At 44.4% G+C, this 26216-nt stretch overlaps 1 protein-coding gene and 37 non-coding genes across 38 annotated transcripts in view; 1 reads left to right on the top strand and 37 right to left on the bottom strand.

Moving 5' to 3' along the window:
- Positions 1-26216, top strand: part of LOC143512591 (ninjurin-1) — a 300728-nt gene that overhangs the window by 240515 nt on the left and 33997 nt on the right. The gene's annotated exons all lie outside the window — the stretch shown is intronic.
- On the bottom strand, positions 369-440 carry trnaa-ugc (transfer RNA alanine (anticodon UGC)). Its single transcript has one exon. It is a non-coding gene; the product is annotated as a tRNA-Ala (tRNA).
- On the bottom strand, positions 1885-1956 carry trnat-cgu (transfer RNA threonine (anticodon CGU)). The gene has a single exon. It is a non-coding gene; the product is annotated as a tRNA-Thr (tRNA).
- trnaa-ugc (transfer RNA alanine (anticodon UGC)) lies at positions 2828-2899 on the bottom strand. Its single transcript has one exon. It is a non-coding gene; the product is annotated as a tRNA-Ala (tRNA).
- On the bottom strand, positions 4344-4415 carry trnat-cgu (transfer RNA threonine (anticodon CGU)). Its single transcript has one exon. It is a non-coding gene; the product is annotated as a tRNA-Thr (tRNA).
- trnaa-ugc (transfer RNA alanine (anticodon UGC)) lies at positions 4700-4771 on the bottom strand. The gene has a single exon. It is a non-coding gene; the product is annotated as a tRNA-Ala (tRNA).
- Positions 5280-5351, bottom strand: trnat-cgu (transfer RNA threonine (anticodon CGU)). The gene has a single exon. It is a non-coding gene; the product is annotated as a tRNA-Thr (tRNA).
- trnaa-ugc (transfer RNA alanine (anticodon UGC)) lies at positions 6223-6294 on the bottom strand. The gene has a single exon. It is a non-coding gene; the product is annotated as a tRNA-Ala (tRNA).
- On the bottom strand, positions 7740-7811 carry trnaa-ugc (transfer RNA alanine (anticodon UGC)). Its single transcript has one exon. It is a non-coding gene; the product is annotated as a tRNA-Ala (tRNA).
- Positions 8320-8391, bottom strand: trnat-cgu (transfer RNA threonine (anticodon CGU)). The gene has a single exon. It is a non-coding gene; the product is annotated as a tRNA-Thr (tRNA).
- trnaa-ugc (transfer RNA alanine (anticodon UGC)) lies at positions 8676-8747 on the bottom strand. The gene has a single exon. It is a non-coding gene; the product is annotated as a tRNA-Ala (tRNA).
- On the bottom strand, positions 9256-9327 carry trnat-cgu (transfer RNA threonine (anticodon CGU)). The gene has a single exon. It is a non-coding gene; the product is annotated as a tRNA-Thr (tRNA).
- trnaa-ugc (transfer RNA alanine (anticodon UGC)) lies at positions 10199-10270 on the bottom strand. Its single transcript has one exon. It is a non-coding gene; the product is annotated as a tRNA-Ala (tRNA).
- On the bottom strand, positions 11716-11787 carry trnaa-ugc (transfer RNA alanine (anticodon UGC)). The gene has a single exon. It is a non-coding gene; the product is annotated as a tRNA-Ala (tRNA).
- trnat-cgu (transfer RNA threonine (anticodon CGU)) lies at positions 12296-12367 on the bottom strand. The gene has a single exon. It is a non-coding gene; the product is annotated as a tRNA-Thr (tRNA).
- On the bottom strand, positions 12652-12723 carry trnaa-ugc (transfer RNA alanine (anticodon UGC)). Its single transcript has one exon. It is a non-coding gene; the product is annotated as a tRNA-Ala (tRNA).
- On the bottom strand, positions 13232-13303 carry trnat-cgu (transfer RNA threonine (anticodon CGU)). Its single transcript has one exon. It is a non-coding gene; the product is annotated as a tRNA-Thr (tRNA).
- On the bottom strand, positions 14175-14246 carry trnaa-ugc (transfer RNA alanine (anticodon UGC)). The gene has a single exon. It is a non-coding gene; the product is annotated as a tRNA-Ala (tRNA).
- On the bottom strand, positions 14755-14826 carry trnat-cgu (transfer RNA threonine (anticodon CGU)). Its single transcript has one exon. It is a non-coding gene; the product is annotated as a tRNA-Thr (tRNA).
- Positions 15111-15182, bottom strand: trnaa-ugc (transfer RNA alanine (anticodon UGC)). The gene has a single exon. It is a non-coding gene; the product is annotated as a tRNA-Ala (tRNA).
- Positions 15691-15762, bottom strand: trnat-cgu (transfer RNA threonine (anticodon CGU)). Its single transcript has one exon. It is a non-coding gene; the product is annotated as a tRNA-Thr (tRNA).
- On the bottom strand, positions 16047-16118 carry trnaa-ugc (transfer RNA alanine (anticodon UGC)). Its single transcript has one exon. It is a non-coding gene; the product is annotated as a tRNA-Ala (tRNA).
- Positions 16627-16698, bottom strand: trnat-cgu (transfer RNA threonine (anticodon CGU)). Its single transcript has one exon. It is a non-coding gene; the product is annotated as a tRNA-Thr (tRNA).
- Positions 17570-17641, bottom strand: trnaa-ugc (transfer RNA alanine (anticodon UGC)). The gene has a single exon. It is a non-coding gene; the product is annotated as a tRNA-Ala (tRNA).
- On the bottom strand, positions 18150-18221 carry trnat-cgu (transfer RNA threonine (anticodon CGU)). Its single transcript has one exon. It is a non-coding gene; the product is annotated as a tRNA-Thr (tRNA).
- Positions 18506-18577, bottom strand: trnaa-ugc (transfer RNA alanine (anticodon UGC)). The gene has a single exon. It is a non-coding gene; the product is annotated as a tRNA-Ala (tRNA).
- trnat-cgu (transfer RNA threonine (anticodon CGU)) lies at positions 19086-19157 on the bottom strand. The gene has a single exon. It is a non-coding gene; the product is annotated as a tRNA-Thr (tRNA).
- On the bottom strand, positions 19442-19513 carry trnaa-ugc (transfer RNA alanine (anticodon UGC)). The gene has a single exon. It is a non-coding gene; the product is annotated as a tRNA-Ala (tRNA).
- On the bottom strand, positions 20022-20093 carry trnat-cgu (transfer RNA threonine (anticodon CGU)). The gene has a single exon. It is a non-coding gene; the product is annotated as a tRNA-Thr (tRNA).
- trnaa-ugc (transfer RNA alanine (anticodon UGC)) lies at positions 20965-21036 on the bottom strand. The gene has a single exon. It is a non-coding gene; the product is annotated as a tRNA-Ala (tRNA).
- trnat-cgu (transfer RNA threonine (anticodon CGU)) lies at positions 21545-21616 on the bottom strand. Its single transcript has one exon. It is a non-coding gene; the product is annotated as a tRNA-Thr (tRNA).
- Positions 21901-21972, bottom strand: trnaa-ugc (transfer RNA alanine (anticodon UGC)). The gene has a single exon. It is a non-coding gene; the product is annotated as a tRNA-Ala (tRNA).
- Positions 22481-22552, bottom strand: trnat-cgu (transfer RNA threonine (anticodon CGU)). The gene has a single exon. It is a non-coding gene; the product is annotated as a tRNA-Thr (tRNA).
- trnaa-ugc (transfer RNA alanine (anticodon UGC)) lies at positions 23422-23493 on the bottom strand. The gene has a single exon. It is a non-coding gene; the product is annotated as a tRNA-Ala (tRNA).
- Positions 24002-24073, bottom strand: trnat-cgu (transfer RNA threonine (anticodon CGU)). Its single transcript has one exon. It is a non-coding gene; the product is annotated as a tRNA-Thr (tRNA).
- trnaa-ugc (transfer RNA alanine (anticodon UGC)) lies at positions 24358-24429 on the bottom strand. The gene has a single exon. It is a non-coding gene; the product is annotated as a tRNA-Ala (tRNA).
- Positions 24938-25009, bottom strand: trnat-cgu (transfer RNA threonine (anticodon CGU)). Its single transcript has one exon. It is a non-coding gene; the product is annotated as a tRNA-Thr (tRNA).
- Positions 25879-25950, bottom strand: trnaa-ugc (transfer RNA alanine (anticodon UGC)). Its single transcript has one exon. It is a non-coding gene; the product is annotated as a tRNA-Ala (tRNA).

Raw genomic sequence — 26216 nt, 5'->3', positions numbered from 1 at the left:
ACCAGAAGCAGTAAAAGGACGAACCCATGAAGCAAGTTATACTTCAGCAGCAGCCATGCCAGAATGTCAAGTTTGCAAGGAACAAAAACAGAATTGAAAACTGACAAAGCACTTTAATGGTCCAATGGCTAACCGGTGATCTTCGGTTATGAAGGCATGTGTTAAAAGCAGCAGTGAACATGCTCAAAAACACGACACCATTGTGACCGATGTATAACCGAACGGAAACTGAGCATCGTCTATCAATAAGAGAAGCTGCAAGCAACACTATTAAGGCACGAAAAGGGTAAGAGAAATGCACAGCGTCTGAATGTCAGCTCAACCCGAAAGGTTAAAATATAGCCAACAATATCTATAGACAATGCTCATGGAGATGCAGGGGATTGAACCCTGGACCTCATACATGCAAAGCATGCGCTCTTCCACTGAGCTACATCCCCTTGACGTGTGGAACTAATTGGTTGTAGAGCCAAAGAGAATGATTCCAAAGGTTTATCAACTAGTCTACAGTTGCCTAATGTATCACTACTCCCTGAAGGGGTGAGAAGGCCTGCCACACCATCAGGAATACTTGGCCCTATAACATAGACTTTGACATACAGCCTCTTAATCTGCAACCTACCTGGAAGCAATGGAGAAATTCTTACCTAGCAAAGCCCAGTTTTCACTCCTGCAGACTCTATCACATGGAAACCTGATAGTAAACTCAGTAAAGATCATTGAAATACTCAAAACAAAGGTAGAGGTCACTTTAGAAATGGATGTAGATGTTCCCGTTGTCTGCCATTTAAAAGGTAAGCACCTTTCCGCCAGGCCATTTCAGCTGCTTCTTTGAGAGTCAGACAAGTGCTTGATCACATACAGAGGTCTCTTGTACAAGGACAAAATTGGAAGCAGATATTTTAGTAGTGAATGGACATTATAGACCTTTCGGTCCACTTTCCTTAACGGCACGAACGGGGATCAAACCCGTGATCTTCGGTTTACGAGACCTACGCCTTACCACATGGCCACCATGCCATAGAAAAGAGAGAGTCCTTAAATTTGAACCACACACAAACTTATGAGGACATGTGGTAACTCCGACAGCGGAAATGTGAGGAAATGGCTGGAACATGCTCAAAATCACGACACCATTGTGACCTATGTATAACCGAACGGAAACTGAGCATCGTCTATCAATAAGAGAAGCTGCAAGCAACACTATTAAGGCACAAAAAGAGTGAGAGAAATGCACAGCGTCTGAATGTCAGCTCAACCCGAAAGGTTAAAATATAGCCAACCATATCTATAGATAATGCTCATGGAGATGCATGGGATTGGACCCTGGACCTCATACATGCAAAGCATGCGCTCTTCCACTGAGCTACATCCCCTTGACGTGTGGAACTAATTGGTTGTAGAGCCAAAGAGAATGATTCCAAAGGTTTATCAACTAGTCTACAGTTGCCTAATGTATCACTACTCCCTGAAGGGGTGAGAAGGCCTGCCACACCATCAGGAATACTTGGCCCTATAACATAGACTTTGACATACAGCCTCTTAATATGCAACCTACCTGGAAGCAATGGAGAAATTCTTACCTAGCAAAGCCCAGTTTTCACTCCTGCAGACTCTATCACATGGAAACCTGATGGTAAACTCAGTAAAGATCATTGAAATACTCAAAACAAAGGTAGAGGTCACATTAGAAATGGAGGTAGATGTTCCCGTTGTCTGCCATTTAAAAGGTAAGCACCTTTCCACCAGGCCATTTCAGCTGCTTCTTTGAGAGTCAGACGAGTGCTTGATCACATACAGAGGTCTCTTGTACAAGGACAAAATTGGAAGCAGATATTTTGGTAGTGAATGGACATTATAGACCCTTCGGTCCACTTTCCTTAAAGGCACGAACGGGGATCGAACCCGTGATCTTCGGTTTACGAGACCGACGCCTTACCACTTGTCCACCATGCCATAGAAAAGAGAGAGTGCTTAAATTTGAACCACACACAAACCTATGAGGGCATGTGGTAACTCCGACAGCGGAAGTGTGTGGAAATGGCTGGAACATGCTCAAAATCACAACACTGTTCTGACCCGTGAATTGATACCAATTCTACCGATTCTACACTGTCCATAGGCTGTAACCAAAATACCATTGCATAGGCAGCTACCAAAAGGAGAACAGAAGAAGCAACCCATATCTTGGTGACTGGAAGAAAGTTGCACAGTTGAGTCACAGCCGTTTGGGACTCACCCAGGAAAGAGCACTTTTTGGTTGTTGGGGCCTAACAGGAAGCAAGAGTACCTGAGTGTTAAACAATGGCATTCAGGAAACAAGCTATGCTTCATTGAGATGCTGGGGGTCGAAGACAGTTCCTCACACAGGCAAAGCATGCGCTCTACCTCTGAGCTACATCCCCACTTGTAAGGTTGTCTTCAGAATTCTGAAAGAGTCTAGCACAGCAAATACGGCCACCAGAAGCAGTAAAAGGACGAACCCATGAAGCAAGTTATACTTCAGCAGCAGCCATGCCAGAATGTCAAGTTTGCAAGGAACAAAAACAGAATTGAAAACTGACAAAGCACTTTAATGGTCCAATGGCTAACCGGTGATCTTCGGTTACGAAGGCATGTGTTAAAAGCAGCAGTGAACATGCTCAAAAACACGACACCATTGTGACCGATGTATAACCGAACGGAAACTGAGCATCGTCTATCAATAAGAGAAGCTGCAAGCAACACTATTAAGGCACGAAAAGGGTAAGAGAAATGCACAGCGTCTGAATGTCAGCTCAACCCGAAAGGTTAAAATATAGCCAACAATATCTATAGACAATGCTCATGGAGATGCAGGGGATTGAACCCTGGACCTCATACATGCAAAGCATGCGCTCTTCCACTGAGCTACATCCCCTTGACGTGTGGAACTAATTGGTTGTAGAGCCAAAGAGAATGATTCCAAAGGTTTATCAACTAGTCTACAGTTGCCTAATGTATCACTACTCCCTGAAGGGGTGAGAAGGCCTGCCACACCATCAGGAATACTTGGCCCTATAACATAGACTTTGACATACAGCCTCTTAATCTGCAACCTACCTGGAAGCAATGGAGAAATTCTTACCTAGCAAAGCCCAGTTTTCACTCCTGCAGACTCTATCACATGGAAACCTGATAGTAAACTCAGTAAAGATCATTGAAATACTCAAAACAAAGGTAGAGGTCACTTTAGAAATGGATGTAGATGTTCCCGTTGTCTGCCATTTAAAAGGTAAGCACCTTTCCGCCAGGCCATTTCAGCTGCTTCTTTGAGAGTCAGACAAGTGCTTGATCACATACAGAGGTCTCTTGTACAAGGACAAAATTGGAAGCAGATATTTTAGTAGTGAATGGACATTATAGACCTTTCGGTCCACTTTCCTTAACGGCACGAACGGGGATCAAACCCGTGATCTTCGGTTTACGAGACCTACGCCTTACCACATGGCCACCATGCCATAGAAAAGAGAGAGTCCTTAAATTTGAACCACACACAAACTTATGAGGACATGTGGTAACTCCGACAGCGGAAATGTGAGGAAATGGCTGGAACATGCTCAAAATCACGACACCATTGTGACCTATGTATAACCGAACGGAAACTGAGCATCGTCTATCAATAAGAGAAGCTGCAAGCAACACTATTAAGGCACAAAAAGAGTGAGAGAAATGCACAGCGTCTGAATGTCAGCTCAACCCGAAAGGTTAAAATATAGCCAACCATATCTATAGATAATGCTCATGGAGATGCATGGGATTGGACCCTGGACCTCATACATGCAAAGCATGCGCTCTTCCACTGAGCTACATCCCCTTGACGTGTGGAACTAATTGGTTGTAGAGCCAAAGAGAATGATTCCAAAGGTTTATCAACTAGTCTACAGTTGCCTAATGTATCACTACTCCCTGAAGGGGTGAGAAGGCCTGCCACACCATCAGGAATACTTGGCCCTATAACATAGACTTTGACATACAGCCTCTTAATATGCAACCTACCTGGAAGCAATGGAGAAATTCTTACCTAGCAAAGCCCAGTTTTCACTCCTGCAGACTCTATCACATGGAAACCTGATGGTAAACTCAGTAAAGATCATTGAAATACTCAAAACAAAGGTAGAGGTCACATTAGAAATGGAGGTAGATGTTCCCGTTGTCTGCCATTTAAAAGGTAAGCACCTTTCCACCAGGCCATTTCAGCTGCTTCTTTGAGAGTCAGACGAGTGCTTGATCACATACAGAGGTCTCTTGTACAAGGACAAAATTGGAAGCAGATATTTTGGTAGTGAATGGACATTATAGACCGTTCGGTCCACTTTCCTTAAAGGCACGAACGGGGATCGAACCCGTGATCTTCGGTTTACGAGACCGACGCCTTACCACTTGGCCACCATGCCATAGAAAAGAGTGAGTGCTTAAATTTGAACCACACACAAACTTATGAGGACATGTGGTAACTCCGACAGCGGAAATGTGAGGAAATGGCAGGAACACGCTCAAAATCACGACACCATTGTGACCTATGTATAACCGAACGGAAACTGAGCATCGTCTATCAATAAGAGAAGCTGCAAGCAACACTATTAAGGCACAAAAAGAGTGAGAGAAATGCACAGCGTCTGAATGTCAGCTCAACCCGAAAGGTTAAAATATAGCCAACCATATCTATAGATAATGCTCATGGAGATGCAGGGGATTGAACCCTGGACCTCATACATGCAAAGCATGCGCTCTTCCACTGAGCTACATCCCCTTGACGTGTGGAACTAATTGGTTGTAGAGCCAAAGAGAATGATTCCAAAGGTTTATCAACTAGTCTACAGTTGCCTAATGTATCACTACTCCCTGAAGGGGTGAGAAGGCCTGCCACATCATCAGGAATCCTTGGCCCTATAACATAGACTTTGACATACAGCCTCTTAATCTGCAAACTACCTGGAAGCAATGGAGAAATTCTTACCTAGCAAAGCCCAGTTTTCGCTCCTGCAGACTCTATCACATGGAAACCTGATGGTAAACTCAGTAAAGATCATTGAAATACTCAAAACAAAGGTAGAGGTCACATTAGAAATGGAGGTAGATGTTCCCGTTGTCTGCCATTTAAAAGGTAAGCACCTTTCCGCCAGGACATTTCAGCTGCTTCTTTGAGAGTCAGACGAGTGCTTGATAACATACAGAGGTCTCTTGTACAAGGACAAAATAGGAAGCAGATATTTTGGTAGTGAATGGACATTATAGACCGTTCGGTCCACTTTCCTTAAAGGCACGAACGGGGATCTAACCCGTGATCTTCGGTTTACGAGACCGACGCCTTACCACTTGGCCACCATGCCATAGAAAAGAGTGAGTGCTTAAATTTGAACCACACACAAACCTATGAGGGCATGTGGTAACTCCGACAGCGGAAGTGTGTGGAAATGGCTGGAACATGCTCAAAATCACAACACTGTTCTGACCCGTGAATTGATACCAATTCTACCGATTCTACACTGTCCATAGGCTGTAACCAAAATAGCATTGCATAGGCAGCTACCAAAAGGAGAACAGAAGAAGCAACCCATGTCTTGGTGACTGGAAGAAAGTTGCACTGTTGAGTCACAGCCGTTTGGGACTCACCCAGGAAAGAGCACTTTTTGGTTGTTGGGGCCTAACAGGAAGCAAGAGTACCTGAGTGTTAAACAATGGCATTCAGGAAACAAGCTATGCTTCATTGAGATGCTGGGGGTCGAAGCCAGTTCCTCACACAGGCGAAGCATGCGCTCTAACACTGAGCTACATCCCCACTTGTAAGGTTGTCTTCAGAATTCTGAAAGAGTCTAGCACAGCAAATACGGCCACCAGAAGCAGTAACAGGACAAACCCATGAAGCAAGTTATACTTCAGCAGCAGCCATGCCAGAATGTCAAGTTTGCAAGGAACAAAAACAGAATTGAAAACTGACAAAGCACTTTAATGGTCCAATGGCTAACCGGTGGTCTTCGGTTAGGAAGGCATGTGTTAAAAGCAGCAGTGAACATGCTCAAAAACACGACACCATTGTGACCGATGTATAACCGAACGGAAACTGAGCATCGTCTATCAATAAGAGAAGCTGCAAGCAACACTATTAAGGCACAAAAAGAGTGAGAGAAATGCACAGCGTCTGAATGTCAGCTCAACCCGAAAGGTTAAAATATAGCCAACCATATCTATAGATAATGCTCATGGAGATGCAGGGGATTGAACCCTGGACCTCATACATGCAAAGCATGCGCTCTTCCACTGAGCTACATCCCCTTGACATGTGGAATGAATTGGTTGTAGAGCCAAAGAGAATGATTCCAAAGGTTTATCAACTAGTCTACAGTTGCCTAATGTATCACTAATCCCTGAAGGGGTGAGAAGGCCTGCCACACCATCAGGAATACTTGGCCCTATAACATAGACTTTGACATACAGCCTCTTAATCTGCAACCTACCTGGAAGCAATGGAGAAATTCTTACCTAGCAAAGCCCAGTTTTCGCTCCTGCAGACTCTATCACATGGAAACCTGATGGTAAACTCAGTAAAGATCATTGAAATACTCAAAACAAAGGTAGAGGTCACTTTAGAAATGGATGTAGATGTTCCCGTTGTCTGCCATTTAAAAGGTAAGCACCTTTCCGCCAGGCCATTTCAGCTGCTTCTTTGAGAGTCAGACGAGTGCTTGATAACATACAGAGGTCTCTTGTACAAGGACAAAATTGGAAGCAGATATTTTAGTAGTGAATGGACATTATAGACCGTTCGGTCCACTTTCCTTAAAGGCACGAACGGGGATCGAACCCGTGATCTTCGGTTTACGATACCGACGACTTACCACTTGGCCACCATGCCATAGAAAGGAGTGAGTGCTTAAATTTGAACCACACACAAACCTATGAGGGCATGTGGTAACTCCGACAGCGGAAGTGTGTGGAAATGGCTGGAACATGCTCAAAATCACAACACTGTTCTGACCCGTGAATTGATACCAATTCTACCGATTCTACACTGTCCATAGGCTGTAACCAAAATAGCATTGCATAGGCAGCTACCAAAAGGAGAACAGAAGAAGCAACCCATGTCTTGGTGACTGGAAGAAAGTTGCACTGTTGAGTCACAGCCGTTTGGGACTCACCCAGGAAAGAGCACTTTTTGGTTGTTGGGGCCTAACAGGAAGCAAGAGTACCTGAGTGTTAAACAATGGCATTCAGGAAACAAGCTATGCTTCATTGAGATGCTGGGGGTCGAAGCCAGTTCCTCACACAGGCGAAGCATGCGCTCTAACACTGAGCTACATCCCCACTTGTAAGGTTGTCTTCAGAATTCTGAAAGAGTCTAGCACAGCAAATACGGCCACCAGAAGCAGTAACAGGACAAACCCATGAAGCAAGTTATACTTCAGCAGCAGCCATGCCAGAATGTCAAGTTTGCAAGGAACAAAAACAGAATTGAAAACTGACAAAGCACTTTAATGGTCCAATGGCTAACCGGTGGTCTTCGGTTAGGAAGGCATGTGTTAAAAGCAGCAGTGAACATGCTCAAAAACACGACACCATTGTGACCGATGTATAACCGAACGGAAACTGAGCATCGTCTATCAATAAGAGAAGCTGCAAGCAACACTATTAAGGCACAAAAAGAGTGAGAGAAATGCACAGCGTCTGAATGTCAGCTCAACCCGAAAGGTTAAAATATAGCCAACCATATCTAATGCTCATGGAGATGCAGGGGATTGAACCCTGGACCTCATACATGCAAAGCATGCGCTCTTCCACTGAGCTACATCCCCTTGACATGTGGAATGAATTGGTTGTAGAGCCAAAGAGAATGATTCCAAAGGTTTATCAACTAGTCTACAGTTGCCTAATGTATCACTAATCCCTGAAGGGGTGAGAAGGCCTGCCACACCATCAGGAATACTTGGCCCTATAACATAGACTTTGACATACAGCCTCTTAATCTGCAACCTACCTGGAAGCAATGGAGAAATTCTTACCTAGCAAAGCCCAGTTTTCGCTCCTGCAGACTCTATCACATGGAAACCTGATGGTAAACTCAGTAAAGATCATTGAAATACTCAAAACAAAGGTAGAGGTCACTTTAGAAATGGATGTAGATGTTCCCGTTGTCTGCCATTTAAAAGGTAAGCACCTTTCCGCCAGGCCATTTCAGCTGCTTCTTTGAGAGTCAGACGAGTGCTTGATCACATACAGAGGTCTCTTGTACAAGGACAAAATTGGAAGCAAATATTTTAGTAGTGAATGGACATTATAGACCGTTCGGTGCACTTTCCTTAAAGGCACGAACGGGGATCGAACCCGTGATCTTCGGTTTACGAGACCGACGCCTTACCACATGGCCACCATGCCATAGAAAAGAGAGAGTCCTTAAATTTGAACCACACACAAACTTATGAGGACATGTGGTAACTCCGACAGCGGAAATGTGAGGAAATGGCTGGAACATGCTCAAAATCACGACACCATTGTGACCTATGTATAACCGAACGGAAACTGAGCATCGTCTATCAATAAGAGAAGCTGCAAGCAACACTATTAAGGCACAAAAAGAGTGAGAGAAATGCACAGCGTCTGAATGTCAGCTCAACCCGAAAGGTTAAAATATAGCCAACCATATCTATAGATAATGCTCATGGAGATGCAGGGGATTGAACCCTGGACCTCATACATGCAAAGCATGCGCTCTTCCACTGAGCTACATCCCCTTGACGTGTGGAACTAATTGGTTGTAGAGCCAAAGAGAATGATTCCAAAGGTTTATCAACTAGTCTACAGTTGCCTAATGTATCACTACTCCCTGAAGGGGTGAGAAGGCCTGCCACACCATCAGGAATCCTTGGCCCTATAACATAGACTTTGACATACAGCCTCTTAATCTGCAAACTACCTGGAAGCAATGGAGAAATTCTTACCTAGCAAAGCCCAGTTTTCGCTCCTGCAGACTCTATCACATGGAAACCTGATGGTAAACTCAGTAAAGATCATTGAAATACTCAAAACAAAGGTAGAGGTCACATTAGAAATGGAGGTAGATGTTCCCGTTGTCTGCCATTTAAAAGGTAAGCACCTTTCCACCAGGCCATTTCAGCTGCTTCTTTGAGAGTCAGACGAGTGCTTGATCACATACAGAGGTCTCTTGTACAAGGACAAAATTGGAAGCAGATATTTTGGTAGTGAATGGACATTATAGACCCTTCGGTCCACTTTCCTTAAAGGCACGAACGGGGATCGAACCCGTGATCTTCGGTTTACGAGACCGACGCCTTACCACTTGGCCACCATGCCATAGAAAAGAGAGAGTGCTTAAATTTGAACCACACACAAACCTATGAGGGCATGTGGTAACTCCGACAGCGGAAGTGTGTGGAAATGGCTGGAACATGCTCAAAATCACAACACTGTTCTGACCCGTGAATTGATACCAATTCTACCGATTCTACACTGTCCATAGGCTGTAACCAAAATAGCATTGCATAGGCAGCTACCAAAAGGAGAACAGAAGAAGCAACCCATGTCTTGGTGACTGGAAGAAAGTTGCACTGTTGAGTCACAGCCGTTTGGGACTCACCCAGGAAAGAGCACTTTTTGGTTGTTGGGGCCTAACAGGAAGCAAGAGTACCTGAGTGTTAAACAATGGCATTCAGGAAACAAGCTATGCTTCATTGAGATGCTGGGGGTCGAAGCCAGTTCCTCACACAGGCGAAGCATGCGCTCTAACACTGAGCTACATCCCCACTTGTAAGGTTGTCTTCAGAATTCTGAAAGAGTCTAGCACAGCAAATACGGCCACCAGAAGCAGTAACAGGACAAACCCATGAAGCAAGTTATACTTCAGCAGCAGCCATGCCAGAATGTCAAGTTTGCAAGGAACAAAAACAGAATTGAAAACTGACAAAGCACTTTAATGGTCCAATGGCTAACCGGTGGTCTTCGGTTAGGAAGGCATGTGTTAAAAGCAGCAGTGAACATGCTCAAAAACACGACACCATTGTGACCGATGTATAACCGAACGGAAACTGAGCATCGTCTATCAATAAGAGAAGCTGCAAGCAACACTATTAAGGCACAAAAAGAGTGAGAGAAATGCACAGCGTCTGAATGTCAGCTCAACCCGAAAGGTTAAAATATAGCCAACCATATCTATAGATAATGCTCATGGAGATGCAGGGGATTGAACCCTGGACCTCATACATGCAAAGCATGCGCTCTTCCACTGAGCTACATCCCCTTGACATGTGGAATGAATTGGTTGTAGAGCCAAAGAGAATGATTCCAAAGGTTTATCAACTAGTCTACAGTTGCCTAATGTATCACTAATCCCTGAAGGGGTGAGAAGGCCTGCCACACCATCAGGAATACTTGGCCCTATAACATAGACTTTGACATACAGCCTCTTAATCTGCAACCTACCTGGAAGCAATGGAGAAATTCTTACCTAGCAAAGCCCAGTTTTCGCTCCTGCAGACTCTATCACATGGAAACCTGATGGTAAACTCAGTAAAGATCATTGAAATACTCAAAACAAAGGTAGAGGTCACTTTAGAAATGGATGTAGATGTTCCCGTTGTCTGCCATTTAAAAGGTAAGCACCTTTCCGCCAGGCCATTTCAGCTGCTTCTTTGAGAGTCAGACGAGTGCTTGATAACATACAGAGGTCTCTTGTACAAGGACAAAATTGGAAGCAGATATTTTAGTAGTGAATGGACATTATAGACCGTTCGGTCCACTTTCCTTAAAGGCACGAACGGGGATCGAACCCGTGATCTTCGGTTTACGATACCGACGACTTACCACTTGGCCACCATGCCATAGAAAGGAGTGAGTGCTTAAATTTGAACCACACACAAACCTATGAGGGCATGTGGTAACTCCGACAGCGGAAGTGTGTGGAAATGGCTGGAACATGCTCAAAATCACAACACTGTTCTGACCCGTGAATTGATACCAATTCTACCGATTCTACACTGTCCATAGGCTGTAACCAAAATAGCATTGCATAGGCAGCTACCAAAAGGAGAACAGAAGAAGCAACCCATGTCTTGGTGACTGGAAGAAAGTTGCACTGTTGAGTCACAGCCGTTTGGGACTCACCCAGGAAAGAGCACTTTTTGGTTGTTGGGGCCTAACAGGAAGCAAGAGTACCTGAGTGTTAAACAATGGCATTCAGGAAACAAGCTATGCTTCATTGAGATGCTGGGGGTCGAAGCCAGTTCCTCACACAGGCGAAGCATGCGCTCTAACACTGAGCTACATCCCCACTTGTAAGGTTGTCTTCAGAATTCTGAAAGAGTCTAGCACAGCAAATACGGCCACCAGAAGCAGTAACAGGACAAACCCATGAAGCAAGTTATACTTCAGCAGCAGCCATGCCAGAATGTCAAGTTTGCAAGGAACAAAAACAGAATTGAAAACTGACAAAGCACTTTAATGGTCCAATGGCTAACCGGTGGTCTTCGGTTAGGAAGGCATGTGTTAAAAGCAGCAGTGAACATGCTCAAAAACACGACACCATTGTGACCGATGTATAACCGAACGGAAACTGAGCATCGTCTATCAATAAGAGAAGCTGCAAGCAACACTATTAAGGCACAAAAAGAGTGAGAGAAATGCACAGCGTCTGAATGTCAGCTCAACCCGAAAGGTTAAAATATAGCCAACCATATCTAATGCTCATGGAGATGCAGGGGATTGAACCCTGGACCTCATACATGCAAAGCATGCGCTCTTCCACTGAGCTACATCCCCTTGACATGTGGAATGAATTGGTTGTAGAGCCAAAGAGAATGATTCCAAAGGTTTATCAACTAGTCTACAGTTGCCTAATGTATCACTAATCCCTGAAGGGGTGAGAAGGCCTGCCACACCATCAGGAATACTTGGCCCTATAACATAGACTTTGACATACAGCCTCTTAATCTGCAACCTACCTGGAAGCAATGGAGAAATTCTTACCTAGCAAAGCCCAGTTTTCGCTCCTGCAGACTCTATCACATGGAAACCTGATGGTAAACTCAGTAAAGATCATTGAAATACTCAAAACAAAGGTAGAGGTCACTTTAGAAATGGATGTAGATGTTCCCGTTGTCTGCCATTTAAAAGGTAAGCACCTTTCCGCCAGGCCATTTCAGCTGCTTCTTTGAGAGTCAGACGAGTGCTTGATCACATACAGAGGTCTCTTGTACAAGGACAAAATTGGAAGCAAATATTTTAGTAGTGAATGGACATTATAGACCGTTCGGTGCACTTTCCTTAAAGGCACGAACGGGGATCGAACCCGTGATCTTCGGTTTACGAGACCGACGCCTTACCACATGGCCACCATGCCATAGAAAAGAGAGAGTCCTTAAATTTGAACCACACACAAACTTATGAGGACATGTGGTAACTCCGACAGCGGAAATGTGAGGAAATGGCTGGAACATGCTCAAAATCACGACACCATTGTGACCTATGTATAACCGAACGGAAACTGAGCATCGTCTATCAATAAGAGAAGCTGCAAGCAACACTATTAAGGCACAAAAAGAGTGAGAGAAATGGACAGCGTCTGAATGTCAGCTCAACCCGAAAGGTTAAAATATAGCCAACCATATCTATAGATAATGCTCATGGAGATGCAGGGGATTGAACCCTGGACCTCATACATGCAAAGCATGCGCTCTTCCACTGAGCTACATCCCCTTGACGTGTGGAACTAATTGGTTGTAGAGCCAAAGAGAATGATTCCAAAGGTTTATCAACTAGTCTACAGTTGCCTAATGTATCACTACTCCCTGAAGGGGTGAGAAGGCCTGCCACACCATCAGGAATCCTTGGCCCTATAACATAGACTTTGACATACAGCCTCTTAATCTGCAAACTACCTGGAAGCAATGGAGAAATTCTTACCTAGCAAAGCCCAGTTTTCGCTCCTGCAGACTCTATCACATGGAAACCTGATGGTAAACTCAGTAAAGATCATTGAAATACTCAAAACAAAGGTAGAGGTCACATTAGAAATGGAGGTAGATGTTCCCGTTGTCTGCCATTTAAAAGGTAAGCACCTTTCCACCAGGCCATTTCAGCTGCTTCTTTGAGAGTCAGACGAGTGCTTGATCACATACAGAGGTCTCTTGTACAAGGACAAAATTGGAAGCAGATATTTTGGTAGTGAATGGACATTATAGACCCTTCGGTCCACTTTCCTTAAAGGCACGAACGGGGATCGAACCCGTGATCTTCGGTTTACGAGACCGACGCCTTACCACTTGGCCACCATGCCATAGAAAAGAGAGAGTGCTTAAATTTGAACCACACACAAACCTATGAGGGCATGTGGTAACTCCGACAGCGGAAGTGTGTGGAAATGGCTGGAACATGCTCAAAATCACAACACTGTTCTGACCCGTGAATTGATACCAATTCTACCGATTCTACACTGTCCATAGGCTGTAACCAAAATAGCATTGCATAGGCAGCTACCAAAAGGAGAACAGAAGAAGCAACCCATATCTTGGTGACTGGAAGAAAGTTGCACAGTTGAGTCACAGCCGTTTGGGACTCACCCAGGAAAGAGCACTTTTTGGTTGTTGGGGCCTAACAGGAAGCAAGAGTACCTGAGTGTTAAACAATGGCATTCAGGAAACAAGCTATGCTTCATTGAGATGCTGGGGGTCGAAGACAGTTCCTCACACAGGCAAAGCATGCGCTCTACCTCTGAGCTACATCCCCACTTGTAAGGTTGTCTTCAGAATTCTGAAAGAGTCTAGCACAGCAAATACGGCCACCAGAAGCAGTAAAAGGACGAACCCATGAAGCAAGTTATACTTCAGCAGCAGCCATGCCAGAATGTCAAGTTTGCAAGGAACAAAAACAGAATTGAAAACTGACAAAGCACTTTAATGGTCCAATGGCTAACCGGTGATCTTCGGTTACGAAGGCATGTGTTAAAAGCAGCAGTGAACATGCTCAAAAACACGACACCATTGTGACCGATGTATAACCGAACGGAAACTGAGCATCGTCTATCAATAAGAGAAGCTGCAAGCAACACTATTAAGGCACGAAAAGGGTAAGAGAAATGCACAGCGTCTGAATGTCAGCTTAACCCGAAAGGTTAAAATATAGCCAACAATATCTATAGACAATGCTCATGGAGATGCAGGGGATTGAACCCTGGACCTCATACATGCAAAGCATGCGCTCTTCCACTGAGCTACATCCCCTTGACATGTGGAACTAATTGGTTGTAGAGCCAAAGAGAATGATTCCAAAGGTTTATCAACTAGTCTACAGTTGCCTAATGTATCACTACTCCCTGAAGGGGTGAGAAGGCCTGCCACACCATCAGGAATACTTGGCCCTATAACATAGACTTTGACATACAGCCTCTTAATATGCAACCTACCTGGAAGCAATGGAGAAATTCTTACCTAGCAAAGCCCAGTTTTCACTCCTGCAGACTCTATCACATGGAAACCTGATGGTAAACTCAGTAAAGATCATTGAAATACTCAAAACAAAGGTAGAGGTCACATTAGAAATGGATGTAGATGTTCCCGTTGTCTGCCATTTAAAAGGTAAGCACCTTTCCGCCAGGCCATTTCAGCTGCTTCTTTGAGAGTCAGACGAGTGCTTGATCACATACAGAGGTCTCTTGTACAAGGACAAAATTGGAAGCAGATATTTTAGTAGTGAATGGACACTATAGACCGTTCGGTCCACTTTCCTTAAAGGCACGAACGGGGATCGAACCCGTGATCTTCGGTTTACGAGACCGACGCCTTACCACTTGGCCACCATGCCATAGAAAAGAGAGAGTCCTTAAATTTGAACCACACACAAACTTATGAGGACATGTGGTAACTCCGACAGCGGAAATGTGAGGAAATGGCAGGAACATGCTCAAAATCACGACACCATTGTGACCGATGTATAACCGAACGGAAACTGAGCATCGTCTATCAATAAGAGAAGCTGCAAGCAACACTATTAAGGCACAAAAAGAGTGAGAGAAATGGACAGCGTCTGAATGTCAGCTCAACCCGAAAGGTTAAAATATAGCCAACCATATCTATAGATAATGCTCATGGAGATGCAGGGGATTGAACCCTGGACCTCATACATGCAAAGCATGCGCTCTTCCACTGAGCTACATCCCCTTGACATGTGGAATGAATTGGTTGTAGAGCCAAAGAGAATGATTCCAAAGGTTTATCAACTAGTCTACAGTTGCCTAATGTATCACTAATCCCTGAAGGGGTGAGAAGGCCTGCCACACCATCAGGAATACTTGGCCCTATAACATAGACTTTGACATACAGCCTCTTAATCTGCAACCTACCTGGAAGCAATGGAGAAATTCTTACCTAGCAAAGCCCAGTTTTCGCTCCTGCAGACTCTATCACATGGAAACCTGATGGTAAACTCAGTAAAGATCATTGAAATACTCAAAACAAAGGTAGAGGTCACTTTAGAAATGGATGTAGATGTTCCCGTTGTCTGCCATTTAAAAGGTAAGCACCTTTCCGCCAGGCCATTTCAGCTGCTTCTTTGAGAGTCAGACGAGTGCTTGATCACATACAGAGGTCTCTTGTACAAGGACAAAATTGGAAGCAAATATTTTAGTAGTGAATGGACATTATAGACCGTTCGGTGCACTTTCCTTAAAGGCACGAACGGGGATCGAACCCGTGATCTTCGGTTTACGAGACCGACGCCTTACCACATGGCCACCATGCCATAGAAAAGAGAGAGTCCTTAAATTTGAACCACACACAAACTTATGAGGACATGTGGTAACTCCGACAGCGGAAATGTGAGGAAATGGCTGGAACATGCTCAAAATCACGACACCATTGTGACCTATGTATAACCGAACGGAAACTGAGCATCGTCTATCAATAAGAGAAGCTGCAAGCAACACTATTAAGGCACAAAAAGAGTGAGAGAAATGCACAGCGTCTGAATGTCAGCTCAACCCGAAAGGTTAAAATATAGCCAACCATATCTATAGATAATGCTCATGGAGATGCAGGGGATTGAACCCTGGACCTCATACATGCAAAGCATGCGCTCTTCCACTGAGCTACATCCCCTTGACGTGTGGAACTAATTGGTTGTAGAGCCAAAGAGAATGATTCCAAAGGTTTATCAACTAGTCTACAGTTGCCTAATGTATCACTACTCCCTGAAGGGGTGAGAAGGCCTGCCACACCATCAGGAATCCTTGGCCCTATAACATAGACTTTGACATACAGCCTCTTAATCTGCAAACTACCTGGAAGCAATGGAGAAATTCTTACCTAGCAAAGCCCAGTTTTCGCTCCTGCAGACTCTATCACATGGAAACCTGATGGTAAACTCAGTAAAGATCATTGAAATACTCAAAACAAAGGTAGAGGTCACATTAGAAATGGAGGTAGATGTTCCCGTTGTCTGCCATTTAAAAGGTAAGCACCTTTCCACCAGGCCATTTCAGCTGCTTCTTTGAGAGTCAGACGAGTGCTTGATCACATACAGAGGTCTCTTGTACAAGGACAAAATTGGAAGCAGATATTTTGGTAGTGAATGGACATTATAGACCCTTCGGTCCACTTTCCTTAAAGGCACGAACGGGGATCGAACCCGTGATCTTCGGTTTACGAGACCGACGCCTTACCACTTGGCCACCATGCCATAGAAAAGAGAGAGTGCTTAAATTTGAACCACACACAAACCTATGAGGGCATGTGGTAACTCCGACAGCGGAAGTGTGTGGAAATGGCTGGAACATGCTCAAAATCACAACACTGTTCTGACCCGTGAATTGATACCAATTCTACCGATTCTACACTGTCCATAGGCTGTAACCAAAATAGCATTGCATAGGCAGCTACCAAAAGGAGAACAGAAGAAGCAACCCATATCTTGGTGACTGGAAGAAAGTTGCACAGTTGAGTCACAGCCGTTTGGGACTCACCCAGGAAAGAGCACTTTTTGGTTGTTGGGGCCTAACAGGAAGCAAGAGTACCTGAGTGTTAAACAATGGCATTCAGGAAACAAGCTATGCTTCATTGAGATGCTGGGGGTCGAAGACAGTTCCTCACACAGGCAAAGCATGCGCTCTACCTCTGAGCTACATCCCCACTTGTAAGGTTGTCTTCAGAATTCTGAAAGAGTCTAGCACAGCAAATACGGCCACCAGAAGCAGTAAAAGGACGAACCCATGAAGCAAGTTATACTTCAGCAGCAGCCATGCCAGAATGTCAAGTTTGCAAGGAACAAAAACAGAATTGAAAACTGACAAAGCACTTTAATGGTCCAATGGCTAACCGGTGATCTTCGGTTACGAAGGCATGTGTTAAAAGCAGCAGTGAACATGCTCAAAAACACGACACCATTGTGACCGATGTATAACCGAACGGAAACTGAGCATCGTCTATCAATAAGAGAAGCTGCAAGCAACACTATTAAGGCACGAAAAGGGTAAGAGAAATGCACAGCGTCTGAATGTCAGCTTAACCCGAAAGGTTAAAATATAGCCAACAATATCTATAGACAATGCTCATGGAGATGCAGGGGATTGAACCCTGGACCTCATACATGCAAAGCATGCGCTCTTCCACTGAGCTACATCCCCTTGACATGTGGAACTAATTGGTTGTAGAGCCAAAGAGAATGATTCCAAAGGTTTATCAACTAGTCTACAGTTGCCTAATGTATCACTACTCCCTGAAGGGGTGAGAAGGCCTGCCACACCATCAGGAATACTTGGCCCTATAACATAGACTTTGACATACAGCCTCTTAATATGCAACCTACCTGGAAGCAATGGAGAAATTCTTACCTAGCAAAGCCCAGTTTTCACTCCTGCAGACTCTATCACATGGAAACCTGATGGTAAACTCAGTAAAGATCATTGAAATACTCAAAACAAAGGTAGAGGTCACATTAGAAATGGATGTAGATGTTCCCGTTGTCTGCCATTTAAAAGGTAAGCACCTTTCCGCCAGGCCATTTCAGCTGCTTCTTTGAGAGTCAGACGAGTGCTTGATCACATACAGAGGTCTCTTGTACAAGGACAAAATTGGAAGCAGATATTTTAGTAGTGAATGGACACTATAGACCGTTCGGTCCACTTTCCTTAAAGGCACGAACGGGGATCGAACCCGTGATCTTCGGTTTACGAGACCGACGCCTTACCACTTGGCCACCATGCCATAGAAAAGAGAGAGTCCTTAAATTTGAACCACACACAAACTTATGAGGACATGTGGTAACTCCGACAGCGGAAATGTGAGGAAATGGCAGGAACATGCTCAAAATCACGACACCATTGTGACCGATGTATAACCGAACGGAAACTGAGCATCGTCTATCAATAAGAGAAGCTGCAAGCAACACTATTAAGGCACAAAAAGAGTGAGAGAAATGGACAGCGTCTGAATGTCAGCTCAACCCGAAAGGTTAAAATATAGCCAACCATATCTATAGATAATGCTCATGGAGATGCAGGGGATTGAACCCTGGACCTCATACATGCAAAGCATGCGCTCTTCCACTGAGCTACATCCCCTTGACATGTGGAATGAATTGGTTGTAGAGCCAAAGAGAATGATTCCAAAGGTTTATCAACTAGTTTACAGTTGCCTAATGTATCACTAATCCCTGAAGGGGTGAGAAGGCCTGCCACACCATCAGGAATACTTGGCCCTATAACATAGACTTTGACATACAGCCTCTTAATCTGCAACCTACCTGGAAGCAATGGAGAAATTCTTACCTAGCAAAGCCCAGTTTTCGCTCCTGCAGACTCTATCACATGGAAACCTGATGGTAAACTCAGTAAAGATCATTGAAATACTCAAAACAAAGGTAGAGGTCACTTTAGAAATGGATGTAGATGTTCCCGTTGTCTGCCATTTAAAAGGTAAGCACCTTTCCGCCAGGCCATTTCAGCTGCTTCTTTGAGAGTCAGACGAGTGCTTGATCACATACAGAGGTCTCTTGTACAAGGACAAAATTGGAAGCAAATATTTTAGTAGTGAATGGACATTATAGACCGTTCGGTGCACTTTCCTTAAAGGCACGAACGGGGATCGAACCCGTGATCTTCGGTTTACGAGACCGACGCCTTACCACATGGCCACCATGCCATAGAAAAGAGAGAGTCCTTAAATTTGAACCACACACAAACTTATGAGGACATGTGGTAACTCCGACAGCGGAAATGTGAGGAAATGGCTGGAACATGCTCAAAATCACGACACCATTGTGACCTATGTATAACCGAACGGAAACTGAGCATCGTCTATCAATAAGAGAAGCTGCAAGCAACACTATTAAGGCACAAAAAGAGTGAGAGAAATGCACAGCGTCTGAATGTCAGCTCAACCCGAAAGGTTAAAATATAGCCAACCATATCTATAGATAATGCTCATGGAGATGCAGGGGATTGAACCCTGGACCTCATACATGCAAAGCATGCGCTCTTCCACTGAGCTACATCCCCTTGACGTGTGGAACTAATTGGTTGTAGAGCCAAAGAGAATGATTCCAAAGGTTTATCAACTAGTCTACAGTTGCCTAATGTATCACTACTCCCTGAAGGGGTGAGAAGGCCTGCCACACCATCAGGAATCCTTGGCCCTATAACATAGACTTTGACATACAGCCTCTTAATCTGCAAACTACCTGGAAGCAATGGAGAAATTCTTACCTAGCAAAGCCCAGTTTTCGCTCCTGCAGACTCTATCACATGGAAACCTGATGGTAAACTCAGTAAAGATCATTGAAATACTCAAAACAAAGGTAGAGGTCACATTAGAAATGGAGGTAGATGTTCCCGTTGTCTGCCATTTAAAAGGTAAGCACCTTTCCACCAGGCCATTTCAGCTGCTTCTTTGAGAGTCAGACGAGTGCTTGATCACATACAGAGGTCTCTTGTACAAGGACAAAATTGGAAGCAGATATTTTGGTAGTGAATGGACATTATAGACCCTTCGGTCCACTTTCCTTAAAGGCACGAACGGGGATCGAACCCGTGATCTTCGGTTTACGAGACCGACGCCTTACCACTTGGCCACCATGCCATAGAAAAGAGAGAGTGCTTAAATTTGAACCACACACAAACCTATGAGGGCATGTGGTAACTCCGACAGCGGAAGTGTGTGGAAATGGCTGGAACATGCTCAAAATCACAACACTGTTCTGACCCGTGAATTGATACCAATTCTACCGATTCTACACTGTCCATAGGCTGTAACCAAAATAGCATTGCATAGGCAGCTACCAAAAGGAGAACAGAAGAAGCAACCCATATCTTGGTGACTGGAAGAAAGTTGCACAGTTGAGTCACAGCCGTTTGGGACTCACCCAGGAAAGAGCACTTTTTGGTTGTTGGGGCCTAACAGGAAGCAAGAGTACCTGAGTGTTAAACAATGGCATTCAGGAAACAAGCTATGCTTCATTGAGATGCTGGGGGTCGAAGACAGTTCCTCACACAGGCAAAGCATGCGCTCTACCTCTGAGCTACATCCCCACTTGTAAGGTTGTCTTCAGAATTCTGAAAGAGTCTAGCACAGCAAATACGGCCACCAGAAGCAGTAACAGGACAAACCCATGAAGCAAGTTATACTTCAGCAGCAGCCATGCCAGAATGTCAAGTTTGCAAGGAACAAAAACAGAATTGAAAACTGACAAAGCACTTTAATGGTCCAATGGCTAACCGGTGGTCTTCGGTTAGGAAGGCATGTGTTAAAAGCAGCAGTGAACATGCTCAAAAACACGACACCATTGTGACCGATGTATAACCGAACGGAAACTGAGCATCGTCTATCAATAAGAGAAGCTGCAAGCAACACTATTAAGGCACAAAAAGAGTGAGAGAAATGCACAGCGTCTGAATGTCAGCTCAACCCGAAAGGTTAAAATATAGCCAACCATATCTATAGATAATGCTCATGGAGATGCAGGGGATTGAACCCTGGACCTCATACATGCAAAGCATGCGCTCTTCCACTGAGCTACATCCCCTTGACATGTGGAATGAATTGGTTGTAGAGCCAAAGAGAATGATTCCAAAGGTTTATCAACTAGTCTACAGTTGCCTAATGTATCACTAATCCCTGAAGGGGTGAGAAGGCCTGCCACACCATCAGGAATACTTGGCCCTATAACATAGACTTTGACATACAGCCTCTTAATCTGCAACCTACCTGGAAGCAATGGAGAAATTCTTACCTAGCAAAGCCCAGTTTTCGCTCCTGCAGACTCTATCACATGGAAACCTGATGGTAAACTCAGTAAAGATCATTGAAATACTCAAAACAAAGGTAGAGGTCACTTTAGAAATGGATGTAGATGTTCCCGTTGTCTGCCATTTAAAAGGTAAGCACCTTTCCGCCAGGCCATTTCAGCTGCTTCTTTGAGAGTCAGACGAGTGCTTGATCACATACAGAGGTCTCTTGTACAAGGACAAAATTGGAAGCAAATATTTTAGTAGTGAATGGACATTATAGACCGTTCGGTGCACTTTCCTTAAAGGCACGAACGGGGATCGAACCCGTGATCTTCGGTTTACGAGACCGACGCCTTACCACATGGCCACCATGCCATAGAAAAGAGAGAGTCCTTAAATTTGAACCACACACAAACTTATGAGGACATGTGGTAACTCCGACAGCGGAAATGTGAGGAAATGGCTGGAACATGCTCAAAATCACGACACCATTGTGACCTATGTATAACCGAACGGAAACTGAGCATCGTCTATCAATAAGAGAAGCTGCAAGCAACACTATTAAGGCACAAAAAGAGTGAGAGAAATGCACAGCGTCTGAATGTCAGCTCAACCCGAAAGGTTAAAATATAGCCAACCATATCTATAGATAATGCTCATGGAGATGCAGGGGATTGAACCCTGGACCTCATACATGCAAAGCATGCGCTCTTCCACTGAGCTACATCCCCTTGACGTGTGGAACTAATTGGTTGTAGAGCCAAAGAGAATGATTCCAAAGGTTTATCAACTAGTCTACAGTTGCCTAATGTATCACTACTCCCTGAAGGGGTGAGAAGGCCTGCCACACCATCAGGAATCCTTGGCCCTATAACATAGACTTTGACATACAGCCTCTTAATCTGCAAACTACCTGGAAGCAATGGAGAAATTCTTACCTAGCAAAGCCCAGTTTTCGCTCCTGCAGACTCTATCACATGGAAACCTGATGGTAAACTCAGTAAAGATCATTGAAATACTCAAAACAAAGGTAGAGGTCACATTAGAAATGGAGGTAGATGTTCCCGTTGTCTGCCATTTAAAAGGTAAGCACCTTTCCACCAGGCCATTTCAGCTGCTTCTTTGAGAGTCAGACGAGTGCTTGATCACATACAGAGGTCTCTTGTACAAGGACAAAATTGGAAGCAGATATTTTGGTAGTGAATGGACATTATAGACCCTTCGGTCCACTTTCCTTAAAGGCACGAACGGGGATCGAACCCGTGATCTTCGGTTTACGAGACCGACGCCTTACCACTTGGCCACCATGCCATAGAAAAGAGAGAGTGCTTAAATTTGAACCACACACAAACCTATGAGGGCATGTGGTAACTCCGACAGCGGAAGTGTGTGGAAATGGCTGGAACATGCTCAAAATCACAACACTGTTCTGACCCGTGAATTGATACCAATTCTACCGATTCTACACTGTCCATAGGCTGTAACCAAAATAGCATTGCATAGGCAGCTACCAAAAGGAGAACAGAAGAAGCAACCCATATCTTGGTGACTGGAAGAAAGTTGCACTGTTGAGTCACAGCCGTTTGGGACTCACCCAGGAAAGAGCACTTTTTGGTTGTTGGGGCCTAACAGAAAGCAAGAGTACCTGAGTGTTAAACAATGGCATTCAGGAAACAAGCTATGCTTCATTGAGATGCTGGGGGTCGAAGCCAGTTCCTCACACAGGCGAAGCATGCGCTCTAACACTGAGCTACATCCCCACTTGTAAGGTAGTCTTCAGAATTCTGAAAGAGTCTAGCACAGCAAATACGGCCACCAGAAGCAGTAACAGGACAAACCCATGAAGCAAGTTATACTTCAGCAGCAGCCATGCCAGAATGTCAAGTTTGCAAGGAACAAAAACAGAATTGAAAACTGACAAAGCACTTTAATGGTCCAATGGCTAACCGGTGGTCTTCGGTTAGGAAGGCATGTGTTAAAAGCAGCAGTGAACATGCTCAAAAACACGACACCATTGTGACCGATGTATAACCGAATGGAAACTGAGCATCGTCTATCAATAAGAGAAGCTGCAAGCAACACTATTAAGGCACAAAGAGTGAGAGAAATGCACAGCGTCTGAATGTCAGCTCAACCCGAAAGGTTAAAATATAGCCAACCATATCTATAGATAATGCTCATGGAGATGCAGGGGATTGAACCCTGGACCTCATACATGCAAAGCATGCGCTCTTCCACTGAGCTACATCCCCTTGACATGTGGAATGAATTGGTTGTAGAGCCAAAGAGAATGATTCCAAAGGTTTATCAACTAGTCTACAGTTGCCTAATGTATCACTAATCCCTGAAGGGGTGAGAAGGCCTGCCACACCATCAGGAATACTTGGCCCTATAACATAGACTTTGACATACAGCCTCTTAATCTGCAACCTACCTGGAAGCAATGGAGAAATTCTTACCTAGCAAAGCCCAGTTTTCGCTCCTGCAGACTCTATCACATGGAAACCTGATGGTAAACTCAGTAAAGATCATTGAAATACTCAAAACAAAGGTAGAGGTCACTTTAGAAATGGATGTAGATGTTCCCGTTGTCTGCCATTTAAAAGGTAAGCACCTTTCCGCCAGGCCATTTCAGCTGCTTCTTTGAGAGTCAGACGAGTGCTTGATCACATACAGAGGTCTCTTGTACAAGGACAAAATTGGAAGCAAATATTTTAGTAGTGAATGGACATTATAGACCGTTCGGTGCACTTTCCTTAAAGGCACGAACGGGGATCGAACCCGTGATCTTCGGTTTACGAGACCGACGCCTTACCACATGGCCACCATGCCATAGAAAAGAGAGAGTCCTTAAATTTGAACCACACACAAACTTATGAGGACATGTGGTAACTCCGACAGCGGAAATGTGAGGAAATGGCTGGAACATGCTCAAAATCACGACACCATTGTGACCTATGTATAACCGAACGGAAACTGAGCATCGTCTATCAATAAGAGAAGCTGCAAGCAACACTATTAAGGCACAAAAAGAGTGAGAGAAATGCACAGCGTCTGAATGTCAGCTCAACCCGAAAGGTTAAAATATAGCCAACCATATCTATAGATAATGCTCATGGAGATGCAGGGGATTGAACCCTGGACCTCATACATGCAAAGCATGCGCTCTTCCACTGAGCTACATCCCCTTGACGTGTGGAACTAATTGGTTGTAGAGCCAAAGAGAATGATTCCAAAGGTTTATCAACTAGTCTACAGTTGCCTAATGTATCACTACTCCCTGAAGGGGTGAGAAGGCCTGCCACACCATCAGGAATCCTTGGCCCTATAACATAGACTTTGACATACAGCCTCTTAATCTGCAAACTACCTGGAAGCAATGGAGAAATTCTTACCTAGCAAAGCCCAGTTTTCGCTCCTGCAGACTCTATCACATGGAAACCTGATGGTAAACTCAGTAAAGATCATTGAAATACTCAAAACAAAGGTAGAGGTCACATTAGAAATGGAGGTAGATGTTCCCGTTGTCTGCCATTTAAAAGGTAAGCACCTTTCCACCAGGCCATTTCAGCTGCTTCTTTGAGAGTCAGACGAGTGCTTGATCACATACAGAGGTCTCTTGTACAAGGACAAAATTGGAAGCAGATATTTTGGTAGTGAATGGACATTATAGACCCTTCGGTCCACTTTCCTTAAAGGCACGAACGGGGATCGAACCCGTGATCTTCGGTTTACGAGACCGACGCCTTACCACTTGGCCACCATGCCATAGAAAAGAGAGAGTGCTTAAATTTGAACCACACACAAACCTATGAGGGCATGTGGTAACTCCGACAGCGGAAGTGTGTGGAAATGGCTGGAACATGCTCAAAATCACAACACTGTTCTGACCCGTGAATTGATACCAATTCTACCGATTCTACACTGTCCATAGGCTGTAACCAAAATAGCATTGCATAGGCAGCTACCAAAAGGAGAACAGAAGAAGCAACCCATATCTTGGTGACTGGAAGAAAGTTGCACTGTTGAGTCACAGCCGTTTGGGACTCACCCAGGAAAGAGCACTTTTTGGTTGTTGGGGCCTAACAGAAAGCAAGAGTACCTGAGTGTTAAACAATGGCATTCAGGAAACAAGCTATGCTTCATTGAGATGCTGGGGGTCGAAGCCAGTTCCTCACACAGGCGAAGCATGCGCTCTAACACTGAGCTACATCCCCACTTGTAAGGTAGTCTTCAGAATTCTGAAAGAGTCTAGCACAGCAAATACGGCCACCAGAAGCAGTAACAGGACAAACCCATGAAGCAAGTTATACTTCAGCAGCAGCCATGCCAGAATGTCAAGTTTGCAAGGAACAAAAACAGAATTGAAAACTGACAAAGCACTTTAATGGTCCAATGGCTAACCGGTGGTCTTCGGTTAGGAAGGCATGTGTTAAAAGCAGCAGTGAACATGCTCAAAAACACGACACCATTGTGACCGATGTATAACCGAACGGAAACTGAGCATCGTCTATCAATAAGAGAAGCTGCAAGCAACACTATTAAGGCACAAAGAGTGAGAGAAATGCACAGCGTCTGAATGTCAGCTCAACCCGAAAGGTTAAAATATAGCCAACCATATCTATAGATAATGCTCATGGAGATGCAGGGGATTGAACCCTGGACCTCATACATGCAAAGCATGCGCTCTTCCACTGAGCTACATCCCCTTGACATGTGGAATGAATTGGTTGTAGAGCCAAAGAGAATGATTCCAAAGGTTTATCAACTAGTCTACAGTTGCCTAATGTATCACTAATCCCTGAAGGGGTGAGAAGGCCTGCCACACCATCAGGAATACTTGGCCCTATAACATAGACTTTGACATACAGCCTCTTAATCTGCAACCTACCTGGAAGCAATGGAGAAATTCTTACCTAGCAAAGCCCAGTTTTCGCTCCTGCAGACTCTATCACATGGAAACCTGATGGTAAAC

This window comes from Brachyhypopomus gauderio, chromosome 4 (genome assembly GCF_052324685.1).
Source record: "Brachyhypopomus gauderio isolate BG-103 chromosome 4, BGAUD_0.2, whole genome shotgun sequence".
NCBI classification, from domain to species: Eukaryota; Metazoa; Chordata; class Actinopteri; order Gymnotiformes; family Hypopomidae; genus Brachyhypopomus; species Brachyhypopomus gauderio.
This window is presented reverse-complemented; position numbering and strand designations above follow the sequence as displayed.